General features: G+C 45.3%; 1 pseudogene; it reads right to left on the minus strand.

Moving 5' to 3' along the window:
• Window positions 1–17,048: 17,048 nt before the first annotated feature.
• Window positions 17,049–18,146, minus strand: LOC125525499 (annotated as a pseudogene).
• Window positions 18,147–18,449: the final 303 nt, after the last annotated feature.

Below are 18,449 nucleotides of genomic sequence, written 5' to 3' on the forward strand. Positions count from 1 at the left end.
GAGAAAACTATGTTGAAAGATGTTAGTAGCAATGATGCGGATTGGATCCGTGATCTGAGGATTATCCTCATTGCTACACAGAAGAATTATGTCCTTGGTGCACCGCTAGGTGACAGACCTATTGCAGGAGCAGATGCAGACGTTATGAACGTTTGGCTAGCTCAATATGATGACTACTTGATAGTTTAGTGCACCATGCTTAACAGCTTAGAATCGGGACTTCAAAGACGTTTTGGACGTCATGGACCATATGAGATGTTCCAGGAGTTGAAGTTAATATTTCAAGCAAATACCCGAGTTGAGAGATATGAAGTCTCTAACAAGTTCTATAGCTAAAAGATGGAGGAGAATCGCTCAAGCAGTGAGCATGTGCTCAGATTGTCTGGGGTACTACAATCGCTTGAATCAAGTGGGAGTTAATCTTCCAGATAAGATAGTGATTGACAGAATTCTCTAGTCACCATCACCAAGTTAGTAGAACTCCGTGATGAACTATAAAATGCAAGGGACAACGGATACAATTCCCAAGCTCTTCGTGATGCTAAAATCGACGAAGGTAGAAATCAAGAAAAATATCAAGTGTTGATGGTAGAAAAGACCACTAGTTTCAAGAAAAGGGCAAAGGGAAAAGGGGGAACTTCAAGAAGAACAGCAAGCAAGTTGCTGCTCAAGTGAAGAAGCCCAAGTCTGGACCTAAGCCTGAGACTGAGTGCTTCTACTGTAAAGGAACTGGTCACTGGAAGCGGAACTACCCCAAGTGATTGGCGGATAAGAAGGATGGCAAAGTGAACATAAGTATATTTGATATACATGTTATTGATGTGTACTTTACTAGTGTTTATAGCAACCCCTCAGTATTTGATACTAGTTCAGTTGCTAAGATTAGTAACTCGAAACGGGAGTTGCAGAATAAACAGAGATTAGTCAAGGGTGAAGTAATGATGTGTGTTGGAAGTGGTTCCAAGATTGATATGATCATCATCGCACACTCCCTATACTTTCGGGATTAGTATGGAACCTAAATAAGTGTTATTTGGTGTTGAGCATGAATATGATTTGATCATGTTTATTGCAATACGGTTATTCATTTAGTAAGTAAGAGAATAAATTGTTGTTCTGTTTACATGAATAAAACCTTATATGGTTACACACCCAATGAAAATGGTTCATTGGATCTCGATCATAGTGATACACATATTCATAATATTGAAACCAAAAGATGCGAAGTTAATAATGATAGTGCAATTTGTGGCACTGCCATTTAGGTCATATTGGTGTAAAGCGCATGAAGAAACTCCATGCTGATGGGCTTTTGGAATCACTTGATTATGAATCACTTGATGCTTGCGAACCATGCCTCATGGGCAAGATGACTAAAACGCCGTTCTCCGGAACAATGAAGCAAGCAACAGATTTTTTGGAAATCATACATACTGATGTATGTGGTCCGATGAATATTAAGGCTTGCAGCAGGTATCATTATTTTTTGACCTTCATAGATGATTTGAGCAGATATGGGTATATCTACTTGATGAAACACAAGTCTGAAACATTTGAAAAGTTCAAAGAATTTCAGAGTGAAGTGGAGAATCATCGTAACAAGAAAATAAAAGTTTCTACGATATGATCGCAGAGGTAAAATATTTGAGTTGCGAGTTTGGCCTTCAGTTAAAACAATGTGAAATAGTTTCACTACTTATGCCACCTGGAACACCACAGTGTAATGGTGTGTCCGAACGTCATAACCATACATTGGATATAGTACAATCTATGATGTTTCTTACCGATTTACCAATATCATTTTGGGATCATGCATTAGAGACAACTGCATTCACGTTAAAAAGGGGCACCATCTAACTCCGTTGAGACGGCACAATATGAACTATGGTTTGGCAAGAAACCAAAGTTGTCGTTTCTTAAAGTTTGGGGTTGCGATGCTTATAAGAAAAGGTTTCATCATGATAAGCTCAAAACCAAATCGGAGAAATGTGTCTTCATAGGATACCCAAAGGAGACAGTTGGGTACACCTTCTATCACAGATCCAAAGGCAAGACATTCGTTGCTGAGAATGGATACTTTCTAGAGAAGAAATTTTTCTCGAAAGAAGTGAGTGGGAGGAAAGTAGAACTTGATGAGGTAACTGTACCTGCTCCTTATTGGAAAGTAGTTCATCACAGAAATCTGTTCTTGTGACTACTACACCAATTAGTGAGGAAGCTAATGATGATGATCATGTAACTTTAGATCAAGTTACTACCGAATCTCGTAGGTAAACCAGAGTGAGATCCGCACCGGAGTGGTACGTAATCCTGTTCTGGAGGTTATGTTACTAGACCATGACGAACCTACGAACTATGAAGAAGCGATGGTGAGCCCAGATTCCGCGAAATGGCTTGAGGCCATGAAATCTGAGATGGGATCCATGTATGAGAACAAAGTGTGGACTTTGGTTGACTTACCCGATGACCGACAAGCCATAGAAAATAAATGGATCTTCAAGAGGAAGACAGACGCTGATAGTAGTGTCACTATCTACAAAGCTAGAATTGTCGCAAAAGGTTTTCAACAAGTTCAAGGTGTTGACTACGATGAGAGTTTCTCACTCGTATCTATGCTTAAGTCTATCCGAATCATGTTAGCAATTGCCGCATTTTATGAAATCTGGCAAATGGATAAACAAAACTGCATTCCTTAATGGATTTATTTAAGAAGAGTTGTATATGATGCAACCAGAAGGTTTTGTCGATCCTAAAAGTGTTAACAAAATGTGCAAGCTCCAGCGATCCATCTATGGACTGGTGAAAGCATCTTGGAGTTGGAATATACGCTTTGATGAGTTGATCAAAGCATATAGTTTTATACAGACTTGCGGTGAAGCCTGTATTTACAAGAAAGTGAGTGGGAGCACTACAGCATTTCTGATAAGTATATGTAAATGACATATTGTTGATCGGAAATAATGTAGAATTATTCTGCAAAGCATAAAGGAGTATTTGAAAGGAGTTTTTCGAAGAAGGACCTCGGTGAAGCTGCTTACATATTGAGCATCAAAATCTATAGAGATAGATCAAGACGCTTGATAAGTTTTTTCAATGAGTGCATACCTTGACAAGATTTTGAAGTAGTTCAAAATGGAACAGTCAAAGAAAGAGTTCTTGCATGTGTTACAAGGTGAGAAATTGAGTAAGACTCAAAGCCCGACCACGGCAGAAGATAGAGAGAGAATGAAAGTCATTCCCTATGCCTTGGCCATAGGTTCTATAAAGTATGCCATGTTGTGTACCAGATCTATTGTATACCCTACCACTGAGTTTGGCGAGGGAGTACAATAGTGATCTAGGAGTAGATCACTGGACAGCGGTCAAAAATTATCCTTAGTGGAATAAGGATATGTTTCTCGATTATGGAGGTGACAAAAAGGTTCGTCGTAAAGGGTTACGTTGATGCAAGTTTTGACACCAATCTAGATGACTCTAAGTCTCAATCTAGATACATATTGAAAGTGGGAGCAATTAGCTAGAGTAGCTCCGAGCAGAGTATTGTTGACATAGAAATTTGCAAAATACATACGGATCTGAATGTGGCAGACCCGTTGACTAAACTTCTCTCACAAGCAAAACATGATCACTCTTTGGGTCTTAATCACATAGCGATGTGAACTAGATTATTGAATCTAGTAAACCCTTTTGGGTGTTAGTCACATGGAGATGTGAACCAATCACATAAAGATGTGAACTATTGATGTTAAATCACATGGCGATGTGATCTAAATTATTGACTCTAGTGCAAGTGGGAGACTGAAGGAAATATGCCCTAGAGGCAATAATAAAGTTATTATTTATTTCCTTATATCATGATAAATGTTTATTATTCATGCTAGAATTGTATTAACCGGAAACATAAAACATGTGTGAATACATAGACAAACAGAGTGTCACTAGTATGCCTCTACTTGACTAGCTCGTTAATCAAAGATGGTTATGTTTCCTAACCATGGACAAAGAGTTGTTATTTGATTAACGGGATCACATCATTAGTTGAATGATCTGATTGACATGACCCATTCTGTTAGCTTAGCACCCGATCGTTTAGTATGTTGCTATTGCTTTCTTCATGACTTATACATGTTCCTATGACTATGAGATTATGCAACTCCCGTTTACCGGAGGAACACTTCGTGTGCTACCAAACGTCACAACGTAACTGGGTGATCATAAAGGTGCTCTACAGGTGTCTCCGAAGGTACTTGTTGGGTTGGCGTATTTCGAGATTAGGATTTGTCACTCCGAATGTCGGAGAGGTATCTCTGGGCCCTCTCGGTAATGCACATCACATAAGCCTTGCGAGCATTGCAACTAATGAGTTAGTTGTGAGATGATGTATTACGGAACGAGTAAAGAGACTTGCCGGTAACGAGATTGAACTAGGTATAACTAGGTATTGAGATACCGACGATCGAATCTCGGGCAAGTAACATACCGATGACAAAGGGAACAACGTATGTTGTTATGCGGTCTGACCGATAAAGATCTTTGTAGAATATGTGGGAACCAATATGAGCATCCAGGTTCCGCTATTGGTTGTTGACCGGAGACGTGTCTCGGTCATGTCTACATAGTTCTCGAACCCTTATGGCCCGCACGCTTAATGTTTCGATGACAGTTATATTATGAGTTTATATGTTTTGATGTACCGAAGGAGTTCGGAGTCCCGTATGAGATCGGGGACATGACGAGGAGTCTCGAAATGGTCGAGACGTAAAGATCGATATATTGGACGACTATATTCGGACATCGGAAAGGTTCCGAGTGATTCGGGTATTTTTTGGAGTACCGGAGAGTTAAGGGAATTCGCCGGGAGAAGTATTGGGCCTTATTGGGCCATACGGGAAAGAAAGAGGGGCTGCCTAGGGCAGGCCGCGCACCCCCCCAAGGTCTAGTCCGAATTGGACTAGGGGGAGGGGCTGCGCCCCCTCCTTCCTTCCCTTCTCCCTTCCCCTTCCTTGTCTCCTACTCCTACTACATGGAAGGACTCCTAGTTGGACTAGGAAAGGGGGAATCCTACTCCCGGTGGGAGTAGGACTCCCCTAGGGCGCGCCATAGAGAGGGCCGGCCCTCCCCTCCTCCACTCCTTTATATACGGGGGCAGGGGGCACCCCATAGACACACAAGTTGATCTTCGTGATCGTTCCTTAGCCGTGTGCGGTGCCCCCCTCCACCATATTCCACCTCGGTCATATTGTAGCGGTGCTTAGGCGAAGCCCTGCGACTGTTGAACATCAAGATCGTCACCACGCCGTCGTGCTGGCGGAACTCCTCCCCGAAGCTTTGCTAGATCTGGAGCCCGGGGAGCGTCATCGAGCTGAACGTGTGCCAAGAACTCGGAGGTGCCGGAGTAACGGTGCTTGGATCGGTTGGACCGGAAAGACGTACGACTACTTCCTCTACGTTGCGTCAACGCTTCCGCTTCGGTCTACGAGGGTACGTAGACAACACTCTCCCCTCTCATTGCTATGCATCACCATGATCTTGCGTGTGCGTAGGAATTTTTTTGAAATTACTACGTTCCCCAACAGCTTCGAGCACATCCCACAAATTATTGGCAACGCGCATATGGAGATATGCGTCGACTAGCTTGTCTCCGATCACAGTGAGAACGGCTCCCACAAAGATGGTAGTTGCCTCCCTAAACGCATTCTCCTGTTCAGAAGCAATCGTTACCGTGGGAGACACACCACCAACCCAGAACACGTTCTGCCTAAAATAAAGGCCGTATAGTACATAGAACCGGAACATCTATGAACATCATTTATACGGCAAACACATGAATGAGCAAATAGGGGATGAACGAGTCGTACCCTCCGGTTGGCCAGGCCAAAGCTTTGGCTCGGCTCATTCCCGCAACTCGCGGCGCGTGCGCCGTGACGAGGCGGACGGCGGAGGAGGAGGAGCGCGCGTGTACATCTCATATTCCCAAGCTCCCAATAGCAATTGGTAGAGCAGCCCTTATAAAGATGTCTCACTCTTCTTACCGTAGCAGTATGGGACTAAACTTTTCACACTTCCCACCACTTGCCGTACACATGTATGGGCCTTAGAGCTTAACTAGGGATTATTGTCTTACATGGGCCTAAGCCCATCTGTCGTGGAATTAACATGTCAGATGTCCTCTTGAAAGGACTTAGTCGTGGAGCCATCGCTACGGGTTAGCTTGAAGGGGTTAAATCAGACAAAGGACACGGGAGTTTATACTAGTTCGGCCCCTTCGATGAAGGTAAAAGCCTACGTCTAGTTGTGATGGAATTGCTTGGGTTTCGATGACCAGGGAGCGAATACGCTTTGCCTGAGTCTCGAGTTGTTGTCTCTCTGCCCTGAACTGCCGCCGGGTCACCCCTTTATATACTCAGGAGGACCCCGGCCGGTCTATAGAGTCCCGGGGCTGGCTCATACAAGTGTCTGCCTCGGTCTCCTCTTTTCTATCTTACAATATAAGTTTATACAATCATGGCGGTTTACTATCATGGGCCCTAAATCGCCCGTGGGCTCTGGGCCTCTAAGCTTCATTCGTAAAGCGCCATCTTCTGGGTCTTCTTGGGTTTCAGTATAGCGGAAGGTGAACCGGCCCCTCCTGGGCGGTTTACCCTTAGTAGTTATATCCTCAACATTAGGCCCCGGATTGATTTGAACCTGTTTATGTCAATCTTCAATCCTTAGAAAAACTACTGGAATTTCTAACAACTCTCGTAAACCGCCATACTTTTCTTCTCCCTGTGAATTTTGGTGAACCGCCATGACGTCATCTTCTGTCACTACAGTAAATCCTTGTGATGTCATCCCGGTATAAAAAGATTTATGAAGATCCCCTTCTCTTTAATTAATTCCCGAAGATCGAGGCGACAGCTGCATCCTCTTTTGCCGCTTAGACTCCTCAATTTTCGCACCTGCCGTTTTATCCCTCTTCCTTTATAAATAAGACCAGGGCTCCTTCCATTTTCCCCCTTTCCTCTTCGCGTCGTCTTCCTCCTCGCGACCCGAAGACCTCAAGCATCGCCGCCACCACAGTCGTCGATCTTCAAGTCTGCACCAACTAGGCCGCTGCATCACCCTGTTCGTACCAGATCTCATGTGATACTCCGCCGCTGCGTGGCCCTGGTAAATACTCCTTTTCTTATTAGATCTACATTAAGGGTTCGAAGTTTCTTCGGTGTTCATCAGTGTTCATCAGCGTTCATCAGTGTTTATCTGCTTTTCCTTGAGCATCTTATTGAATCTAGCTAGGCCTGATAGTTTCTCTTTGCGGCTGGATCTGTAGCTTTACTCTGCCGTACTACAGCATCTTACTGTTCCTGGATAGATCCTTATCTGAACCTTCCCTGTTTTGCTTCTCACCATTGTAGGGCTCAGAAAAATTTCTTTATTGAACGACGGTAGATCCAAAATTATATCACCATCTTGTGAAACTTGTTTCTGCAACACTTAGCAGATTTTCAGATTGGGTTCTGCCTCCCAAGGGCGGTTTAACCTTTAGTAGTTGATAATCCATCATATGCCATTAGCCCTCACTTAAACCGCCATCTAGACTTGAATGGCAATGCCCGGTTCACTTCGTATGCACACTTTGATTAAATTGCCGGTTTAACATTTGATAAATACACATGAACTGTTAATCGTAAACCGTCCATTTTCCTTTTTACAGACCTTGTGAGATGGCGAAGCAATTTGCTGCTTGCAATTGGGTTCCATCTCGGATCACAGAGACGCAAATCAATGGATATGTCATCACGGGTGCTTTAGCTCCAAAAAATGTCCTTCGTTGGCGAGTTCCGGGCCCTGAGTGCCCTCCTGAGCCTCAAGATGGAGAAGTGATTATGTTTATGCAACATTTAGCTCGAGGGTTTAGTCCCCCCGGATCAAATTTTTTCCGGGATGTACTTGCCAGCTTCCAGCTCCATCCTCAAGACATTGGACAAAATTCTGTGTCCAACATATGCGATTTCCAAGTATTCTGCAAGGTTTACCTGCAAGAAGAACCAACCGTTGATCTCTTTCGAGACCTCTTCCACTTAAACCGCCGGACCGAATTTTCTGACGGTCCCAATACTGAACTTGGTGGCGTGTCGATTCAAAAGAGGAAAGAGGTTGAATTTCCTCACGCTAAACTTCACAGCCATCCAAAAGACTGGAACCAAACTTGGTTCTATTGTCAGAACACTGCCCCTGCTGAAGAAAATCCTTTGCCGGGCTACCGTCCGCACCGGCTTAGCAATAGCCACCCTTTACCTCAACGATTGTCTGCCAAAGAATGACAAGCCTACGCACCTCAACTCGCCAAACTCCGGGCTTTCCTTGCCAATGGTTTAACTGGTGTGGATCTCGTCCGCTGTTGGGTTTCATGGTGTATTCTACCTTTAAGCCACCGGCCCGGATTGATGTGTGAATATACCGGCAAGACCAATGACCCACAACGGTTTAATGAAATAGAACTGACTGATGATGAAGTTACTGAGAGTGTAAAGAAAATACTTGACGAACCGCTCGCCGTATGCACTCAAACCGGTCTGCGCCCTTATTATGCCTCCAACAAACTGCCGGCGGTAAAAACTTTAACCTTGTACCTTCCTGATCCTTCTCCGCTTTAACACTTCTATAATAACCCTTTGTGCAATCCCGCAGGCCAATAGCTCCTTCTGGAAAAGGAAACCGCAAGAAAAACCGGCCAAGGCTCCTCGTGTCAAGAGCAAGGCCACCAAGAGAACTGTCAAGAAGAAAACTGCTGAGTCTTCTGAACCGCCAGAAGATGTCAGTGACTCGGCTGAAGAGGTAAAACTTGACTCCCTTGGCTTCTATTTCATACACCTTATTGATAATGATTACTCCCAGGATGATGCGGAGGCCAACCGTGCAGATCATGTTGAGGTAATTTGCCTTTCTGACTCAGAACTTGTGCCGGTTCAAAGATTTCGCCGTGTAGTTCGGAAAGTGAAATGCTCTCACCCTCTTGCTTATTTGGGTCAAAAACTTTCTTTGAAGACACAGCAAACTGAAGGGCGTCGCACAACCCGGCACAACGGTCAACAGGTCACTTCTTCCGGTTTACCTCATACACCAAACCGGAAACGTCGTCCAGAGGTTGCTTGTTCTCCTGAAAAACTTTATCCTTTGAAGGGGTTTTTCCGATGCCCTCCCAATCCATTCAAATTACTAGGTGTCTTCTAATTCGTCTAGCGGTTCATCCACTACTCAGCTGCCTCCACTGAAAACCGTCCCTGGGTAAGTATGCAGCCCTCCATTTTTCCTTCATAATTCGGTTAATCATGCTAATCCTTGTTTTAATATTAGTGCCAAAGCTCGTCTGAGCAAGAAGGATAAGACTAGTGCCCCTACTGGCGAAGTTGAACCGGAGGAGACTCCTGAAAATGCTGATGAAAATCTTGATAATATCATGGATGATTCTGTCCCGCCGGAGCCAGCTACCAATGCTGATCCGCCGGAAGCTGATCCGGCTACACATGAGGGCACATCAAGTCCACATGCTACACCTGCAAGTCCAGTTGTTGATCCACTGAACTCAACTACTAATCCGCCAAACCCTTCTACCACTCCAAACCCAGCCAAAGATGATGACGTTGTTGTTACTGGCACTGCTTATACCGCCCCGGGCAATCCAGTTATCTTGGCAAAACATACCGCCAAGGACGAGTTTGTTTCTATGGGCAAGGGGAAGATGGAGGCTGACTTGTCACAATATGCTAATCTTTCTGCCCAGGATCTTCATTCCGGATTCTTGAACCGGCTTTATGCAAGCCGAGATTATGAAGCCGATTTGGTAAATCTGATGAAGGAACACTATGAGGTGATAATTTTCGTCCTTATCTTGTATCCTCACTGCCTTGTATCTTTTAGCCCCCAAGGGCCGGTTTAACTTGCAAAGATAAACCGGGACTTTCGATCTTCCATACTGCACATTGTTGACTTTTCCTTGCTTATGTTCTTGAGCAAATATACATTAGCCCCCAAGTGCCAGGATTGAAACTTGTATTAATCCTCGAGACTTTGAACAAGCAGTAGTAAAGAAGCAATCCGCATTAGCCCCCAAGTGCCAAGTGTATAACTAGTTGTATACTTGGGACTTTGATAAAATATTGATATGCTCCTTTGATTGTGGCAGGCTGATATAAACCATCAACGCACTCAAATTGCCGATCTTCAAGAAAGTATCAAATCCCATCAAGAAGAATCTTCCAAGGCCAAAGATGAGCTAAGATCCGTTTTTACTTCTCTGGAATAACTTAAAGAAGGATTCAAGACTGAACGTGCCAATTGGGACACTGAGAAGGATGCATTGCGGAAACGGGCTGAAGACGCCGAGTCAGCTCTTAAACCGGTGGCAGAGGAGCTTTCTGGATTGAAGCATCAAGTTAATGCCATGACCTCTACAGTATTTGGTAAGTACTCCTACCAAGGCATCTGAAATAGCCATCTTGTAAGGTGCCGGTTGAAATATGAAATCCTTAAACCGTTGTAGGTAGCCGCATTACTCATCTGGGCTCGGATGTATGGATGAAACTAAAAGTAGCATATACTCTGATTGAACAACTGTATGCTGGTGCCCAACGGGTTATCTGCGCAGCATCCTACGATAATCCGGCCCCAACACTGATCAAGGACACTCTGGCAAGGCTATCCATGGCACCAGCACAGATAGAAGAGGTGAAGCGATCTGCTGCCAGGGCTGGCGCTTTGTTGGCACTCACCCGAGCCAAAGCGTGGATAGCCGACCTGGATCCGGTTGACCTCGCCAAAGGCTTTCCAAGCACACAAGAAAACGGGGCAGATTTTGATGACGAAGCCCTTTAAAATGTGACAAGGGAAATGCGTCCTCTGGCGAGTTAGCTGGCAGAAGATGCTAACTTGACTGTTCACCGGTCTTATTATGATGCCAACAACAAACGGATTAACGCTGTCATGCCGGAAGTGCAAAATCTTATTCCGCCAATCCGTAAGCACACTTATGCCCCTGACGTTGATCCATCGGAACTTATCAGTGAAGAAGTTGTCTTTCAGGCTTTAACCCAGATTGACTGGACCACCGCGGACTTCCAGCCACTAGGTGAGGAGAAGGAGGCTGATCCGACGCCAAATGACCCATCAACTTCACATCAACATGGTAATGAGGCTTGATCCGGCAATCTGATTGATGCTCCATAAACTTTGTTCAGTTGGAAACAACACCATATTTTGGGCCTTAAAGCGCCTTGTAATAGGCTAGCGAAAATACTTTGATATGTTGCCATCGTGCACCGGGATATACTTTTGCCTTGATCCGTCATGATAATTTCAGTACTGGCTTATGTACTTTCACAATATTATGCAATCCCTGTGTCTGCATAAGAGAAAATCTGTGATATGAAACTATGCTGTTGTTTTACCAATTTTTACTTTAGTAAGGGTGAAAACCCAACTTCCACCATGCAATGCTGGTATATATGATATAAAACCGGGTTGTGATGAATGCCGGATGATTGCTGGAGACAAGGTGTCAGAGCCAGACCGGTTTGAAGGATGTCGGGTTACCTTTAATTGTATGCTTTAACAGAAAAGATCCGTAAGCCATACCGGGTTAAGAAACACCGGGTTAACATAAATATTATGAAAGAACAAAAAACTTGGCAAGAAGCAAAAAAAACCATGGTCAAGGCTTTTCAAGGGCTGCCAGGCCCAAATCGAGGCTTTTCATGGGCTGCCAGGCCACTGAGTTAAACCATTTTGACAAAGCCTTTTAAGATGGGCCTCCAACTAACCAATCATCGTTTTAACTTCGACAAGTTTAGGGTCTCAATGAGAGTAACTGTCAAACGTTCGACGGGTCATGCCAGGATTACCTGGATAGGAGTGGCTTACTTGATGAAGGCAGGTTAACCCGGGGTTTTAGGTGAATACACCAAGCTTCCAAGCCGTGGGTCGATACCCGGCTACAAGGGTCCTTTCAAACTCTTTGGTATTTGACACAAAGAGCCCCCAAGTAACTTTGTGAGCTGTGCTCAATGGGTGCCTATGTTTGAGTCATGCTTTGAGTAACCAAACTCTCTTTGGCCCCTTGGGTGTGAAGCTCCCAAGCTAGGTGGTGGCATGATAGCCGGTTTAACAGGTAGTACTTCGCTTTATTAGTTGAAGCCCCCAAGCAAAACAGATATTTGAAGAAAACGACGGAGACCCTGCTTAATAGCAAGGATGCCGGTTTATTATATTGGTCATAATATAGACATTGTTGAAATATGTACATAAGAAAAGCCTGTGGCTTCAAGTGTAATAAGGCCGTAGGAGAGCTATGTTCCATGGCCGCCGGGTCTCCTCCTCAGAGCTGCGTGAGTCTTCTCGAACGTCAATGAGGTAGTATGATCCGTTGTGCAGATCTTTACTGACCACAAAGGGCCCTTCCCAAGGTGGGGATAACTTATGCATATCGGTCTGGTCTTGAATGAGCCGGAGCACCAAATCGCCTTCTTGAAAGGTTCTTGTCTTAACCCGGCGGCTGTGATAATGCCGTAGGTCTTGTTGATAAACCGCCGACCGAGCCAAAGCCATGTCCCGTTTCTCATCTAACAGGTCCAGCGCCTCTTGGCGTGCTTGCTCGTTGTCCGCTTCAATATAATTCGCAACCCGGGGCGAGTCGTGACGAATATCACTTGGGAGGACGGCCTCAGCCCCATAAACCATGAAAAAAGGTGTATAACCCGTAGATCGGTTTGGGGTGGTATTTATACTCCATAACACAGATGGTAATTCTTCCACCCAACAACCCGGCGTCCGCTTCAAAGGGACCATAAGCCGAGTCTTGATACCCTTCAGGATCTCTTGATTCGCCCTCTCAGCTTGACCATTAGACTGGGGGTGAGCCACGGACGCTACATCAAGTCGGATGTGCTCTCGTTTGCAAAACTCCTCCATTTCACCTTTAGAAAGGTTCGTACCATTATCTGTGATGATGCTGTGTGGAAAACCAAAACGGAAAATAATTTTTTTGAGAAATTGAACCGCCGTGGCTGCATCACATTTACTGATGGGCTCCGCTTCAACCCATTTAGTGAACTTGTCAACCGCCACCAACAGGTGGGTCTTCTTGTCCTTGGATCGCTTAAAGGGTCCAACCATATCAAGCCCCCAAGTAGCAAACGACCAAGTGATGGGAATCATGCGTAACTCTTGAGCCGGAACATGAGCTCGACGTGAAAATTTCTGACAAGCGTCACACCGCTTTACCAGATCCTCCGCATCAGAATGAGCTGTCAACCAGTAGAACCCATGTCGGAAAGCTTTAGCCACCAAGGATTTTGAACCGGCATGGTGACCGCAATCCCCTTCATGGATTTCACATAGAATCTCTTGTCCTTCTTCAGGAGAAACACAACGTTGGAATATGCCTAAAACGTTAGAACGGTGTAACTCGCCATTGTGAACAACCATAGACTTGGACCGACGGATTATCTGTCTAGCGAAAAGCTCATCATCTGGTAACTCACCCCGGTTCAGATACGCCAAATATGGAACCGTCCAATCCGGAGTGGCATGTAAAGCGGCTACCAATTGGGCCTGCGGATCAGGAACAGCTAAATCCTCCTCTGTAGGCAACTTTATAGACGGGTTATGCAAGATATCTAGAAAGGTATTTGGTGGTACCGGTTTACGCTGAGATCCCAGCCGGCTTAGAGCATCTGCTGCTTCATTCTTGCGCCGGTCAATGTGCTCCACCTGATAACCCTTAAAGTGACCTGCTACAATATCCACCTCGCGCCTATAAGCTGCCATGAGTGGGTCCTCAACACCATCCATAATCCATCACGGTTGTCCCGCCGCCACTGGCCACCATGGTGCATGCCCCCATCTATCCTGGTTAGCCCCAATCGTGCACCAAATCAGTCACTCGGATCCAATCAAACCCTACCATGCATGGGAGCCGAGACAGACCTCTCCCCACGGCTGCCGAAGCCTGCCGCGTCGCCGGAGAACCCACGCCGTTGTTGCGTCTATGCCACTTTTTGGTGTTTTATTTATTTCCTGATTTGTTTTCTTTCTGGTGTTTGATTTCCTGATTTCACTTGTTTGCTTGAAGGACTGTATGTATGTCACTGGGGGAATCGCTCCCCTCCGACTCCGAGCCGCTGGAGAGAGATGACACGGCACATGTACCAGCCGTGCCGCATGTCCAATCGCCTACCGGCAGCATGTAGCGGTACAAGTCAAGGTGCATGTGCCCCAGTTGCAGCGGTTGGAGCTCGATATGCCTCCCCCAAGTGTACTATGGTGATGCGTGTATTGGCCGAACAAGGCCAAATTTTCTGGGCCTGCCGATCAACGCTCTGCAATCTCGAGTTTCTCTCGCAAGTTTTGCAAAAATGTGCTACTTTTGGGGCCCCATACATCGTAGCACTTGATATTTTCCCCTTATAACAAAGTTTAGCAAGCACGAGTGCACAATGTGTTCATGGTGCTGGAAACTCTTCTGCGGAGAGACGTGATCAAGAGCATCATCCATCTGCTTGACTGCCTGTTAATGTTTGCTCTGTTCTTGGAACCCAAGTGTTCTATTGATTGCTCTGTTTCGTGCAGGAGGTGCTCTGCTCCAGGCAGTACATCGAGAGGTCGTCGCCGCCGCCAGCAGAGCCGGCAATGTCGAAGCCGACGTTCTGGAACGCGCCGATGATGCCGATATTAACCGGCAACAAGTGGACAGCCCCAGCGGTGGCGGGACGTGGTCCACCTCCAGGAGAAGGCATCGTCAGCCTTGGGCATGATCTGCACCTGCAATGCTGAGGATCTCGCAGAGATGAAGCTACTCAACAATATACGCACCCTGGCCTCAACATTGAGCGAGCAAGCGAGAGATATCAATGTTCCATAAAAGAAACAGAAATTAGTATTCTGACGGAGCGATCATAAAAGCTAGAAATGTACTACTCCCTCTGTTCACTTTTATAAGACCTTGAAGACATTTCAGACAATGTGCAAAACAACATATTTTGAATTGTCTGAAATGACTTACAAAAGTGAACGGAGGGAGTAACTCATATGAGCAACGGTCCATGAACATATGTGCTTTGGGAATCTCCCAGTATAAAAAACGCTATCAACTACTCCCTCTATACCAAAATGCTTACATTTACAGAGGGAGTATGTATGTGTGTGCTGAACAAATTTAAAAACTGTACGCTCCTGAACCTTCTATATGATCCATCAACACGGCTGTAAGCTTCATCAGAAAGATAAATCCGCACCGGAAGGATTGACCTTCAACTCTTCATGATTGAGCCCAAACTCCTGCTGGTGAGCGGCCTTCCATCCCCTACTTGAAATTATGCAGAGCTCTCCACCAGAAATTGCAAGCTTTGTGCACTTTTATCTTCCACACCTTCTTCCATCCAGGTAATTTACCACTTTAGTGCCAGTTGAGCAAGCTGCACAAGCCACTCTCAGGTTTCTTTCCTGGCCAGCATCATTAGTGAGCACATGATAAGCCAACCTGACGGAGTAGATGTTTCTCAAAACCCAAGCAATCCCATCTTCATCCAGCAGACAACCAGGAATCACCATAGGATATGAAACAACATGAAATTTTCCAACAACACCAGTGATCTGTAAAATAGGGATGTTTCTCTGATTTTGATTTTTCAAGGTGATCGAGCTTGTCCGTCTAACAGTAATAGGTATAAACAGTTGAATATGATGGTTGGAGGTAGAAACTACAGTTTGCTAATGAAGTAATCATGTTCTGCAGACATTCCAAAGACTAACAGTCTGCAGAATTTTCCATCATACTGGGTGGAAGAAAGAGGAAGGATTTCCTCATAGCAAAAATACAAAAATATACTCACTATTTTATATATTTGAAATACTTGTGTACCTCAAGGAATATGGATCTTACCACCAGTGTTCTCCTAATTTGTAGCCCGAAATATTTCATCTCATGTACCCAAATATTTAATATATTTGATCTCAATGTGGCCACAATGTCAAAAGCAACGGTAGTTGCATATCATTTACCCTGCAAAAAAGAAAAGAGGGTTGCATACCATTTAATCTTGACTCCACCATTCTTTGGATTGTACAACTCGAACAATTTCAGATGAAACTATAACCATCGGTCTCCTAGTTGGGGCATGAATTGTTCCAGAGGGTGAACAACAAACACTAAAAGGGTTGCAACTTGCAAGAAAGGATGCTTCCTGGTCAACTGTTCCTCGGAAATAACTTATGTCCAAGGCCATTGTTAAGTTGTTACTGCATTTAAATCAATCTGCTATGTCATGCAAACAACTTGACAGCCGACACTATGCTGTTTCAAACTGCTTTCTGTTCTTTGTTCGTCCTATCTATAAGAGGAGTGCGTATGACCCATTCTTTCGCTTTTTATCTCACTGGCCATCCGCTGGCAATTTCGGGCTTTATACTGAAAAGAGAACTGCAACAACATTGGAAAGCTTGGGTTCCATCCAATCCTAACTCCTTATGCATGAACATATAAGGTAGTAGTACATAAGGATCTTGAGAAAACATGTTAGTCACGTATAACAGAGGTACTGCGTTCAAGGTTTTATTCTACCAATCTATCCATGCCATTAATCCTGCTTTCCTGCCATTGTTTTTCTGATGACTATACCTCAGGAGAGATGACTAGACACTTCCCTGCCACTAATCCTGAAATAAGATGTAGTGACCAGACATGGGGATCTTATAACTCTTAGTTGCGAAAGAATGATCATGGCAGTTAGATACAGGATCATCTAATCTTTGGAGGAAAAAAATGAATAAACACTACTTTAGTTGCACCACCTTTTCTAATCCCTGTCAATTGTGATATCGCAAGCACAAAAGTACAACGCTTTTAGTTCTTGAAACATGTGACCATCTCTGGGCTCAGGTTCAAGAAAATTGCAAAAGGGAACCAACTTCTTTTTATTTCTCTTCATAGTAGTGCCACATATCACAGCAGTTTACATCAAGATTACACAGCAGGTCTTGCATAAAACAAGCAAAACACTTCTTAATTACATCTAGAACACTACAGGAGAAAAGGACAGGATATGCTTGGACACTACACAAGAGCTAGAGCAGTGGCGCGTGGTTTGCAGCTCTCCCCTGTGATCATACTTAAGCCCAAACGTGCTCATATGGAGCACGCAACAATCGACGATGCATGTAGGCTCCACTCCGTCGCGCTGCACACAATCGACAAGGCAAAAGTTGCTGTTGCCCATGTACGCGAGAGTGGCCCTTATTGCTGCCAGCCGCCGCTCCGGGACTTTGAGGAACAACTTCTCCTTCGCAATCTTACAATATGGCTGCACAGCACTTTCGCGGCTGCGGGAGGCGACTTCACAGGCACAAATGTACCCGTCTTTACGGAGCCCAACCCATGCGTCTAGCTCGCTGTCGTAGTAGCCTTGTCCTTGGAAAGGTAGTGCCCATTCCCCATGCCACCTCCACTCAGAACGCTTGGTGTCAAATGAGAAGGTACCCTTTGGAACATGTTGATAAAGACTATCGTGTGCAGACATGAATATGGTGTGCCCATCCGGGTGCAGCGCGTAAGAGGAAATTGTATCATCCATGGCAAATGGCGGTGGCGATGGCACCCTTTTCTAGGACCAATCCATGGCTGGCCGTGGATCCTCAAGCTCATCGCTTCCCGTGGCTGCCCAAGACATGGCCTCAAAAGAGTGCTGCTCGCCGTCATGGCGAGATGTCAATGCACACAACTTATCACCGGCGGCCACAGAGATGTCAATGCCGCCAAGCAGTGAACGTGGTAGGCTTGGCCCGATGGTGATTCCTGCTATCTCGGTATCATATACGAGGATGGGAGTCTGTGGACAGTGTGGGTTGGTGGCGATGAAGATGCTGTTACCAAAGGCCGTGAAGCTCATGCCAAGATGGCATACTGGCACAGGAAACCAGAGGATGGGAGGGCCAGGGAACCCTAACTGCACGTCGCTGGTGCAGGTATCTTGCAAAGTGTCGGCATCAACCTTGTAGATGCTGAAGCCCGTGTCCCAATCATCCAGCACCAGGTAGAGGTGCTTCTTCGGCGCACGCCGCGGCCTTTTTCCGGTGCGGTCGCCGTCGAGGTGCGAGTGCTGACGCTTAGGCATGCTTCTGCAATGGATCTTCCGGCCCTAAAGATTGATTTTTTTGTTCTGGTGGTTACAAGGTCGCCAGTACAGGAGAAGAAACGAGCCGGAAGGGCAAGGAGACGACAATGGGGATCCAGATCTATCTATCTAACCTGGCAATGGTGTGTTACTTATAGGTCTTGGAACCCCTCCCCTTATTTATGAAGCGGGGCCTCAGATTGGAGTGACTAATCTAACTCCCGGCCGCGCTCGGATTGCAGATAGAACTCCCGACCTAGACCCCGAGTCGGAGCAGAAGCACGAAATGACTAATCCAACTCC

This window comes from Triticum urartu, chromosome 7 (assembly GCF_003073215.2).
Source record: "Triticum urartu cultivar G1812 chromosome 7, Tu2.1, whole genome shotgun sequence".
In the NCBI taxonomy this organism is placed as follows: Eukaryota; Viridiplantae; Streptophyta; class Magnoliopsida; order Poales; family Poaceae; genus Triticum; species Triticum urartu.